This window comes from Uranotaenia lowii, chromosome 1, assembly GCF_029784155.1.
Source record: "Uranotaenia lowii strain MFRU-FL chromosome 1, ASM2978415v1, whole genome shotgun sequence".
NCBI lineage: Eukaryota > Metazoa > Arthropoda > Insecta > Diptera > Culicidae > Uranotaenia > Uranotaenia lowii.
The window spans coordinates 98,365,036-98,377,634 of NC_073691.1; the positions used below are offsets into that span (position 1 = coordinate 98,365,036).

At 42.7% G+C, this 12,599-nt stretch overlaps 1 long non-coding RNA gene across 1 annotated transcript; it reads left to right on the forward strand.

Annotated features, from left to right (window-relative positions):
* The first annotated feature begins 9,558 nt into the window (after positions 1–9,558).
* Positions 9,559–12,593, forward strand: LOC129742801 (uncharacterized). Its single transcript, XR_008736558.1, has 3 exons — positions 9,559–10,426; positions 10,540–11,170; positions 12,040–12,593. It is a non-coding gene; the product is annotated as an uncharacterized LOC129742801 (long non-coding RNA).
* Positions 12,594–12,599: the final 6 nt, after the last annotated feature.

Here is a 12,599-nt window from a genome sequence, read left to right on the forward strand (position 1 = left end):
CATCCTTATCGCCTTGAAGTCTAAGGAGGTCACCTCGAATTGCAAAGTATCGGTCATCAAACTGCTGCAGAATTTTGTCGTTCTCTTCTTCGCGCTGTTTTGCAATCTCCCCTTTGACCTCGCTGTCAGCATCTTTCTGCTCTTTCTCGGCCGCTTCATCCAGCAACATTTCAATCTTGCTCCGAATTTCGAAAAACTCGCTGTACACTGTATCAATCACTTGCATCCTTGAGCTTAACTGGCACCGATCACAACCGATATGATAGGTTTGGATAAATCTATCAGTACCATCAAAAATCACATATAACTGCCGCTCACGTTTTTGCAAAGCCTTCAGCGTACTTCTCGACATTGCAACACTTTTTGTAATCTGACACAGGCTTCAAAATTTTGATGAATTCAGACTTGTACCTTCAGACAAGCTCTTAAACTGACACGTTGATTCTGACACAGGCTTAATATCTGACAATGTTTCAGACGATTTGAATTCGGACTCGATTTCTGACGAGATTTCTTCTGACCTAACTTCTGACGATATTTCAGACAAGATTTCTGATAATATTCAGACCAGATTCCTGACTAAATTCAGACAAGAATTCCGACGCAAGCTTATTTTGGGACTCGAGCTTAATTCTGACAAATTTCAGACAAGATTTTCGACAATATTCACTTAAGAATTCCGACACAAACTGATTCAGACTTAATTCTGACAAGTTTTCCAACTCAAACTTAAACAAACTTGTATTTTCTGACAAATTCAGACTTGATTCTGACAATGTTTCCAACACAAACTAATTCAGACTTAATTCTGACAAGTTTCGAACTTAAACTTGAATTCATACTAATCAAACTTGATTCTGACAAGAATTCTGACTCAAACTTAATTTCTTCAGCAAACTTGAATTTTCTGACAAACTCAAACACCTTGGACCCAATCCGTCCAGTACTGAATAATTCTGACCAAAAAACCGACTTGCACCTTCTGTGCTACTGACTTGCACCTTTATGTGCTCTGACATGCACCTTATGTGCTTCTGACTCAGGGTATATGCACTTAGTTTGATCAACTCAACGTTCCAACCGATCGCGACGCGAATTACCGAGACTAGCAACCCGATATTGACAGCAGCGAGTGAGCACAACCAATGAAAATTGCAAAGTAAACAATGCCAATAGAATACCAAGACCAAATTATAGTTACGGACAGGGCACACACTTCATGCAATTGAAAGCTACAATTCACAATCAATTCTTTATTGAAAGCACTTTCTTTGGCCACATGCACCAAGCCAGCAATACTTCCTGATACAACTTTCGAAAAAATTCTCCTTCATCCGTTGCGTCGTTTGCTGGAGTAGAATCAGCTGATTTCTGTTGCGCTGCTGTTAGATCAGCTGTCCTATGCTTCGATGCTTCAGGTATCGGCTTTACTTCAACAGCTTGCTTCAGGTATTTGAGTATCACTTATTGTCTTTATTTTCGCAATGGCTGACACTGTCCACTGATGCACTTAAGTGCATCCAAGCCAAGCGTAGTTAGCGTCTCGATAGATGCACTTTTATTGTGATACAACAATCACTTTGTCTAGCACTGCGATGGCGATTTTGCGAGCACAAAATGGTTCACACTTTGGTGCTCGGCTGATCGGTGGTCTTCACTTAAAAGTCCAACTAAATGTTCCGGAACCACTTTCCGGACGGTCATCCGGTTCGAAGGACCAAATGTTTAGGCACCGGAACACTTTCGGAACTTATTTCAGAACGCGGCGATTTAACTTTTGAACTTAAAAAACACCAACTTTATTTCGGTTTGATTCGGGGGATTTTTATTGGGCGAGTAATGTACACGACGGATGATTGGTTTGGACTGTGTTGACTATCATAGCTTAAGTTGCGAACAGGAGAAATGAATATAACACAAAAACCTTTCGCATTCTTCTAATACATACAATTACAGTTTTTGCTAGTATTGATTTCAACAAGTAAAGAAAGCTTCAGTTCGAGCAGTGAACAGAGCTTATATCCATCCGAAAGCATTTTTAGATCACTTTCGGATGGATCTAACTTTGACGTTCTGCTGTGCGATGTTATTTTTTCTGTTCCCCTATCTGAATACTAACACAAATAAGCAGAGCGGTTTTACTCAAACAGGGGCTTCTCCCCGTTAGCACCTCTACCATTTTGTCAACCATAGTGCCGAACCTCTCCTAGGACCTGTAAAATAGTGGTTTTCTAATATCATAAGAAATCTCTGGTTGCTAATAACTTTACATATTAAAGGCTTACCACTGCTGACCGCGCAAGCTATCGCTACGAACGTTGGAGGACTAAATGCCGATGCAATAGGACCGAGTGCACGAGAAGGAAGGTTGATAGAAAGAGACGAGAGAAGTGCCCCAGTTCGACGAGGGGTAATCAAATGTCAATAAGACTGCGCGAAATGTAATCGGGATATCTTTCGATAATCCATTACTTACAGGACCATCTTGGGGGAGCATAGCAGCTACAGAAGTAGATCCCGTTAACTTTGGTCACCACCATGCCTTCGTTTTCCGTCGCCATCACTTCTTGTATGGGGAAACTACCATATCGCGGCCAGTCTGGCATCATCGGTCGCCCAATTAATGCCATTCGCAGCTCTGCGATATGGGTCTGCCACTAGCGCGATGTCCAACTTTTCCTCAACTGTCATCTGCCGCAACAGCTGGTGTGCTGTGTAGCAGTGGTTGAGGTTAAGTTGGACGACCTCTATGCTCTTGGCGCCCGGGGTGGTACCGCCTGCGCCTTTTTGTAGGCGGGGCACCTAGGGTTGCCAGCAGCGTGGTCTCCAGCGCAGACAGGGCATTTAGCAGGCTTCCTGCAGATAGCCGACTTGTGGCCGGTTTCGCTGCAGCGCCAGCATATGCCGCTTCTGTCTGGCCCAGTGCAGTCGTACGACTTGTGACCATTCGACAAGCACTTGAGGCACATGTCCGGTTGCTGGGGGATGGATATCTGACAGATAGACCATCCCACCTTTAGCCACCCACATCTAAGTGCGACGTTTGCTGCTGCAACCGGGAGTTTGACCAGCCCAATCTGCATGCCAGATCTGGGGGGCCATTCCGCAGACGAACCGACATCTGGTCAGAGCTGATTTTGCACTGCTCGACCAGTGGCACCCGCAGTTCATCTTCCGTTGTGACTTCATCCAGGTTTTTCACCCGGATGGTCACCTCCTTACAGAGGGCACGCACCTCAGCCTTGTCGCCAAGGGCTTCGGCTGCCTTAGCCTTGAGGGTCCCGCTGGAGTTTCCCGCACCACGCTTCAGTTCGAGGATCATCTCACCGGTGTGAACCAACTGTGGAGCTCCATGTCACCCCGTTGTTTTGCGGAACCATCATCGACTGCTTGCCTTCGTCGATGAACAACACGTTTCGGCTTATATCGATGTTGTTAGATTTTGGATTGAAAATTCGGTACCCCTTCGAATGTTCAGCGTAGCCTACGAAAATGCCTTCTATTGATTTTGGGACGAACTTTCTCCTCTTCTGTTTGGGTACATGGATCATAGCCTTTGATCCAAAAACTTTCAAATGTCCCAATGCCGGTTTCTTGCTCGTCCACGCTTCCTCAGGAGTCATCGATTCCAGTTGACTCGCAAGACTTCGGTTGACCAAGTATGCCGCGGTTGACACGGCCTCCCCCCAAAAACGTTTGTCCAACCCGGCATTGTTCAACATTGTCCTGGCCTTCTCGACGAGTTTGACATTTTGCTCTGGAGTATACGGACAGGATGTTTGGTGGATGATACTGTGGGATATGAGAGAAGCAATCATGACAAATGTTGGATTAAGTCAAACAATGCAACTGGCACCACTATTCGCCAGCATTGTTCGATCTGTCATGGAATGATATCTTTCTCGCCCCAATCCTCTCTTTCCCTCCAACGGTCACAGTCACAGGCCCGGTCGGTTCGGCAGTCAGTTCGTCTGTCGTGCGCCAGAACGGTCGTGCGATTTCACCGCTCTGCCAAGTACCAAAAGACCGTCAATCGGACCCAATAAATCCAGATCGTCGTGCGGGTTCTCCGATAGACTCCGGAGCGGCCCCACAGATACCTTCTTTGTTCAGCAATCGTTTCACCGCCTGGTTGACATATTCGGTCCCACTATCCGTTCGCACAACCTTCAAGGATCGTCCCGTTTGCTGCTCAACCATCGATTTGAATTTCTGGAAAACGTTGACCACCTCAGCCTTCGATTTCAGGTAATAGACAAATACTTTCCGGCTTGAATCGTCCACAAAAACCACGAAATACCGACAACCGCTGATGGATTGTTACTCTATTGGTCCGCACACGTCAGAGTGGACCAAATCCAGCAACCCTTCGGACCTGCCACCGCTTGGAAATGGTTTTGCTTGAAATTAAACCACTCACCATGCCTTCGAGCTTCCGCATACCATTCTGGTTCAGATGACCAAGCCGTCGGTGCCAGATGACATCTCAACACCATATTTGCGATTCAATTTGTACAGACCGTCGACTTCAGTACCGGATGCAATAATTTCGCCGTCGTCGTCTTCCACCTTGCAGCCACTTGCATTGAATGTAACGGTAAGCCCTTTCTTGCAAATCTTGCCGATTGAGAGAAGATTGGTTGCCAAATCTGGAACAAGCACCACATCTCGAATTTCGATTGGTCCTTCTGCTAGTTCGAGATTCACCAACCCTTTGGCGACTGATATCATGCTTTGGTTGTTCGTCGTGTCCACCGATTGTTCGTAAGTTTCCAACCTCTTGAAGGCACGCTCTTTGACGAAGGTCCGGTATGTCACGTTTCTAGATAAAGGGAGAGCAAAGTCGCAATCAGCTTCGGGTGTCGTAAAGGTTTAACATTCTCATCCGGTGTACATACAGCTGGACTTTGAGAAACCGGTGGTCCAGCATCGGGTTGTGATGATTGTTCCGACAACTTCAGCAATTTCAGCTTCATCGCACGAGTCAAGCAGGTCTGGTCGCCACAAGCCAACTGGTGGTAATGCTCAGGCATCCGAGTCCAAGCAGGGGCTGGTAGTGACGTGTCGCAGTTCCAAGCGAGCCAAGAAATCCAAACGGTCAACAGGTGATCCCCAAGCCGGAACCTGGAATTGGTCGATTCGCCGAAAAGTCGTTGGCTGCCAGTGAACGTACAAGACGAAACGGGATGAACGAGGAACCATCATTTGCTACCAGGCCCGCCTGGTAGCCCAAGGGTTCACACAGAAGTATGGATGCGTCTACGACGAAGCTTTCGCTCAGGTGGTGCGCCAGACTACATACCGCACGTTGTTGGCCGTTGCTGCAAAGCGGAAAATAGTGGTTAAGCAGTACGACGTCAAGACCGCCTTTCTCCACGGCGATCTTGAGGAGGAGATATACTTGCGGCAACCATCTGGTTTCATCGCAGAAGCAGTAGAACACAAGGTGTGCAGACTGAGGAAGAGCCTCTACGTTCTGAAACAAGCTGCAAGGGCATGGAATTTCAAGCTGCTTTCCTTGCCCCACGCAAGGAGATTGGAACGAGGTCAAAAGGGTAATCCGCTACCTGAAAGGAACCAACCACTATCGTCTTCGGTTGAGCAGAGCTGGAGATAGGTCCGGACTGATAGGATATGACTGACTCGGTTCGGGCGGAGAACATTGCAAGACCGGAAATCCAACAGTGGCCAAGTCTTCAAGCTTTTCGGAGGTATCATAAGCTGGAACTGCATGAAGCAAACGTGCGTTTCCTTATCCACATCGGCGACCGAATTCATTATCCGAGGCGTCACAGGAAGCAATCTGGTTGAGCCGCTTGTTGGCCGACATGGGTGAGATTGGAGACGTTACAATCAACGAGCACAATCAGAGTTGTCTCAATATGCTGGATACCGGAAAACTCAGCAATCGAACGAAGCACATCGCCACAAAATATCACTTCGTTCGAGACCTAAAGCAGAAAAAAAAGATCGAGATCGACATCGTCTATTGCCCGAATGAAGACATGCTAGCCGATCTATTTACGAAACTCCTTTCGGCTACACGACTCAAGAAGTTGGCGATAGACGCTGGATTAGAATCAACCGATCGAGGAGGAGTGTTGGAGTAGGCCGATCTCGGGTGAAACTTATCACAGCAATTGAGATTCTCCAATGTCATAAGCTCTTAAGTTTTTTCAACCATTCGCAAAAACAACTTCAATCTTCTAAGTTGTCGTCTTAAATTCAACTTTCCGACTTGAATCCAGAATAGCAAAAAAATATGTGAAAATATTAGCACTCAACGAAATCGACATATTAGCCGCATGTGTGGGCCTATATCGATTTTTGTAATTGGATTTTCATATAAAGATTATCTATGTTTCATGGAAGATAAATTCAAAAATCGAGTGCGGTGGTTTATAGAAAGTATTTGTGACAAATAATTTATATAACAAAATGACACGCAGAGGCTCTAGGTTTGGAAGATAACATTAATTACTCCTGATATTGATTTCAATTTTATAATTTAAGTGTTCAATAATTAAAATTAAATTTGAAGCTTGATTAAAACGGAATACTTGCATTTGAAAAACACTTCGATCCATGACTCTACACTATACGGCTTTAAATATTTAAATCTTATATCATGATTTTCGAAAATATAACCGGTAACGGCAGTGTTTATACTGCTGCTTTTTTCTCTATTATGGTTCATATTTTATGTGCAGACTTACTTACTTAATGATCTCGCGCCGATCCTCGGGTGCATAGGTCCGTGGTAAAAGTGGCCCTGTCAAGAGACTCTCGTCGACAGTTCGTATTTCGGCGGCTATGCTTCGCCGCCACGAGTTTCCGGGTCTGCCTCTTCTTCGATGCCCTTCTGGATTCCATTCAAGCGCCTCTCTGCAAATCTCGTTCTCATCTTTTCGCAGCGTGTGCCCAATCTATCTCCACTTACGTTCCTAAACCTCGATTTCTAACGCCCTTTGATGATACCGGCTACGTAGTCTCTCATTTGAGATCCAGTTGCCAGGCCACCAAGCGCGGATGATATTTCGCAGGCAGCGGTTTACAAACACTTTAGCGTCGTTACCGCTTATGTGCACCAAGTTTTGCAAGACGGATTTCACGTTTGAGTTTAAGATTCGAATTTTCGTTCGTAGAAATATCTGACGTGAGCGCCAGATGTTCCGGAGACTCGCAAATGCAAATCGGGCTTTTCTGATCTGGGTTCCTTTTATTTTTTCATCCGAGAGACCGAAGCAAATCAGTATTCATTAGCTGGCTTCGCAGGAACGAACCAAGCACCAGGTTATAATCTGCGATTGTACACATGAATGCAATATCTTGAAGTTCTATTGGCCGTTCCAAAAGCGGCTCCGATGACCTTTGTGTTTCCAGTGAAGATGCCGGCTGAACAGCGTAATTCTCAAGATCTACATTATACCCAGTTGGGACTCAATCGACGAGGAATGCGACCAAACGGTGTCAACCACACCACCACACGGAGTGAGACATTTCATTTCCTTCAGCAACACCTCTGCTTCAATGACGGCATTGCTCATTTTATTTTTTTTTATTTACATAGTATTCCGTCTCATGACATAACTTGACGAAAATAATTCCTAAACGGTTGCTCAATTGTTCTATATTCGCTCAATTGTTCAGTAAACCAGTGGCCAGATAACCTTCGTCTATGTTGCAGGCAATCCACGGATTCCGATTGAGATGTGGTGGAGACCACAAGATAACCGAAGCCTGCTGCTTAACGTTCATAGTTTGGGGTTAGCATAGCACATTTCCGTCCGAACGAAGCAAACTAATTGAACCAGACCCATTTGACTGTATTGGTATTCATTGTTCGGTTGAATTCCGTTTTCCTGCAGACTGTGTGTAGTTTTTTGCTAAAGATACCCGAACTTAAAACGGTTTGAGCTGCTTCTGATTCCTATGTTCAAATTAAAAAATTTTGTTTTTTCAGTTCACCGATGAACTAGTGTTTCTGGCTATGTTGACTATACGGAAGCCTACAGGGCTGGTCTTCATCCGCACAGGACTAGAACTTTCGATCTTTTCTCTTTCCAACTATTTCAAAACCAGCCGAAGCATTTGTTGGCCAGGAGAGCAAACTTGAAGTCTCCTGGTGCTTCATTATACTTTTCCTGCATATGCCTATCTTGATCCATGTAAACCCTCTAAAGGAATGGCATATGGCAATGGGCCACGCTCAGTATCATGCCTCAGATGAAGCGCAATAACGAATGGCTATTTCCAAGAAGATTATTCTGCAATGAAACAGCCAAGATAACGGTTCGAGGGTAGCTTCCTGAATGCATTCAGTATCATAGAATCTCCATGCACCACATTGTAGTAGATCATCGCTCCTATTTGTCGTTATTCGAATTCTGAACAGTTGTTTGTGTTTCTCAGGTATTGCAAATAATCGATCCGTATTTCGCCATCAATTTGGGAGATAAGCAGCAAAGCACCTGTCGACCAGACTCTGCTTTCGAATGGTTTGTTTTGGGATCCTGAAAATTAAGTTTACATTATGTCTGTTCAATCAACTCTAGTCGAAACGGGTCGAAACAAGTAGAAATGGATTGACAGTTGATCACCTGTCTCTTTCCAATTGACTTCGACCGATTTCTACCAAGTCGAAACTAATCTTGCTGCCGAGCTGGATTGGTTTCGACTAGTTTCAACTTGCTCCATTGAACAACGACCTGACTAGTTTCGACCAAAACATTGGCTCGTTGAACGTCTATCAGTTAACAGAAACCAGTTGAAACCGATTTTTACTAACGATTGAACGAAGCTATTAATTCTATTCGGGTTCACTGATTACAGACTTGATGCTTGATTTTAATTGGGGGGTTCAAGTGACAAAAAACTTAGATTCAAGGGAAGCATTCCAAATGATTTTAAAATATATTTTAATTTGTTTGTATTTTGTTCGAGTTTATTTTAATGACAATTATTTAGGAATGGCGCTCCCTTTCCGGAGACAGTTTTCTAGCTCTTGCATCAGGAATTTTAAGCTAATGAATTAGGTATAAATGTTTTGAATTTTACCTGAAATTAAACGTCAACCGGACGTCCAAATAAGCATAGTACTTTCGCAGCTTCATCGATAACATAGTTTTGGATGGATCGACCGGAAATCGAGTAATTCGGGAAAGCAATCTTGATTCGCGGTAGTTCCTTTTTCAACACTGCCACTCCTGGCATGAATCTTATCATTCATGCAACCGGATCGCATTCGGTAGCAGGCTTCGGTGATGTTTTGCATCATACAAAGGTATGCCTATCTGTTTAAAAATTCGAACAGGAAAATGTCTGCAAGAAAATTCAAATATATTAGTTTCCGGAAAAGAGTATTATAGATTAAAGTTTAATTCTCACCTGGAAATCAATTTTCCGGAAGCAAATTGACCAAAGACAATATTACGAAATCGACAGTAAAAGAAATCGAAATCAAAACATTTTTCTGACGTTTTAAAGAACGGCTGCGTGCATTTTGCAGGATGGCATGTCAGTACTAAAAACACTTGCAGGATGGCAACGATCAGTACTAAATAATCTAAAAACGCTTGCAGGATGGTGTGGATTTGTGGGTTAATTCATCCAGTGCCATCCTGCAAACAAGCTGAATCCGGGTAAAGTCGAGCGAGCGTGTACATTTTTAGTACTTTGTCCATCCTGCATGACAGCTACGCCATTATTGTTTGTCTCGTGTATCAAAATTACAATTTTAATTTTTATGTTTGAAAACTTAATCCTTATGTTCTGTGAGCGAATATATTAAAAATACGGCATTTGAAAGTTCGTCGCGTTTTCGTCGTCACCAGTGTCAGTTCAATAGTTCAGGTTTGAGTGCAATAAGCTGAATGAAAATCCGTTATTTTAAGGCGTCGGCTGCGAAACAGTTCGACAGTGGCCGAAGAAGAAAACAAGAACCAGCAAATCTACGGCGTTTGGGCTGACGAGAGGCGGGTTCTTCCCGAAGAAGCTGGAGCCAGCTAATAGGAACCGGCGAAAATGCCCCAAACGGTTTTAGTGGCCCGATCGATTTCGCTTCCGGTAAGATCCTACAAGCGGGGTAGAAACAAAAGGTTGAGGAAGAGGACGAAGATGATGGAGAGTTGCAAATGCGCCACAGGTTCGAAACTACCAAGAATGCGCTGTCCGGGACCAGTTCCGAGTCGGAATCGGATTCGGTTCCAAAACCGGATGACTTTTCTTCGATGACAGTGATCCGGGAGTTCAAACAAGCCAAAGTTCTCCGCTCGGCAAAAGTGTCGGGAATTGAAAACAGCACACAAAACAAATCAGCGCCAAGCAAAGATTTGCAGTGTATCGCAGCTCCGATTTATGCTCACCTGAGCTGGTCAACTGAAACAGTGGCAAATGTCTGAAATCCTAAATCTGAAATTTTAGTGAGGTAATATTTTATTAGAAGCCAGAAAATTTGCAACTATAGAACACTCCTGTATTCAATCCAGGAATAATATAGTACGCAAACCATTAATATTTTTTTTTCATATATTTCCTCAGGTACAACTACCCGGAAAACGGCCCGTGAATAAGGTTGAAAAGATCATTTTTCCAATTCCAGCCGTAGTTAGCGGGAAGAAGCGCAACGCCAAGAGCCACGGCACGGTAATGAAAGTTCGGTCAATTACTCATCATAGTTACTGTGAAAGACCCTGAAGCTGGATTGATTAGGAAGACTTCCATCTGCTGATGGCAGAGAAGTTCATCTAAAACGAAAATATCCAATCCGGGAAACGAAAAAAAGCCCCCAGTCTGAGGTCCTGTGAAATATGCCAATGTATGCATGTTTATCTAGAAGTCGTTCAACCAAAACATGCCAACATTTCAGGATAGCAATTTGTTGGTGGGTATGGCTCCCCAGATAGAAACCTATATCAACACTAGTCTTCTAAGATCGAAAATGTTTTGGCATCTGTAAAGATAGTCAAATCCAGTCGGATTATTTGTAAGAATCGTGGAAAACGAAATACTAGTGGACTCGTTTCGTTTTGGTGAAATAAAACAGATAAAAAACGGATCGATATATTCACGGTACTGTTCCGTGGAGCAGAAAACTCTACGACAAGCTGTAAAATAGATATCTAGAGAACCATGCCCTATCTGTGAGCGTTCACTTTCTCTGTTATCCGAGGTTAGTTCAAGAACCAATGGACTAAGTACCATTTATTTATTTTATTTTGTTTACAAATGGTTTTATCGAGGCATTTTACTGATGAAGTGTTTATCTGTCTGGAGTATTTTTCCTAACTTTGAGTTAGTAAGAGAAGGAAGCGAAACGCTTTGCTAAAATACCACAGATTATTTGAATTCAGGCGAAGATGCTGAAGTTATCCGGCACGATGGCACTTTTACCAATAGCTATGGTTCCCCCAATGTAAAAATTTTCTGAGATAGAAGTGATATATTTATTCCATACAGTAGAGAATGATCCAGTTATTACTTGTATCAATTAGGTTTTTTTTCTCTGTTAAATATGACCTCGTTAGTGGTATACCCTAATGTCAAATCATTGGAAACATTTTGGCAAATGTTGGTGTTTTTTTAATTTAATAAACTTTTTCCTAAGACGGTTATCTTTATCATGTTTTTCGCTTAAAACTTGTGAGTGTGTGACACATTGAAATTATTAAAGCCAGTGAGGCTATGCTATGTAAGGTAGACAACTAGTGTCGTTCATAGAACTATAGCTATTAATTCCATTGATTATATTAATTTGTTTCTTAGCAGCAAAATACGTCCTTATTTACAAATTAATTTGTCAGTAAGATTTTAATTTGTTGTTCAAAATAAAATTGCTTGAGTAAAGTATACTAAAATAACTAACTTAAACCGGCAGCTTAGCCACTGCTAGGACCAAGCTCTTATTATCTTTACATGAAACAAAAATGTGTTTTTGAATTTACGATATCATATCAGTTACAACATATAAAATTGCCAAAATAATATAATTGAACAAAAAGTTTTAAATTTATTTTTTAATTTGCTTTACCTATTCTACAGGTTGACCTATGTAGCAGCAATGATAGTAACAATTATAGACAATCTTCCGACCAGTTGCCTTAAAACTTCAGTGGCTAAAATGATCTTATATCACGAGTTGTTTCGAGAGTCCGCTGTCAGAGGTGCTGATATAGTCCAATTTTTCTACCACTCCAAAAAAGCTAGCGACTCTTTCCACTTGCAATCATTTCTACATTTTTTCGGTGGTAAAATAGTCATCAACTTCGACAACCAGGAAGCGGTGTTGCTGGGAAATTGTTTGATGCAAAGCTGAATTAGGAACTGGATAACGACGAAGGAAAGTCCCGTGCAATGCCTCCACAATTTTGGAACGGTTTCGGCTATGAAGTTGTAAAAATATTATCAACATTATGAATCTGGATATGAATACAAAAATTCTTCCAGATAGTTATGCCACGGGCGTTGTAAAAATAGCACTAAATCAAGAAAAATTATAATGAATATCTGGAAAGGGCACCCACCTGAGTTCTGTCTAATGAAGTTACTATCACAACTGTGACTATAAAATTCGAATAAAAAAAACAATAAAACTTGTAAAC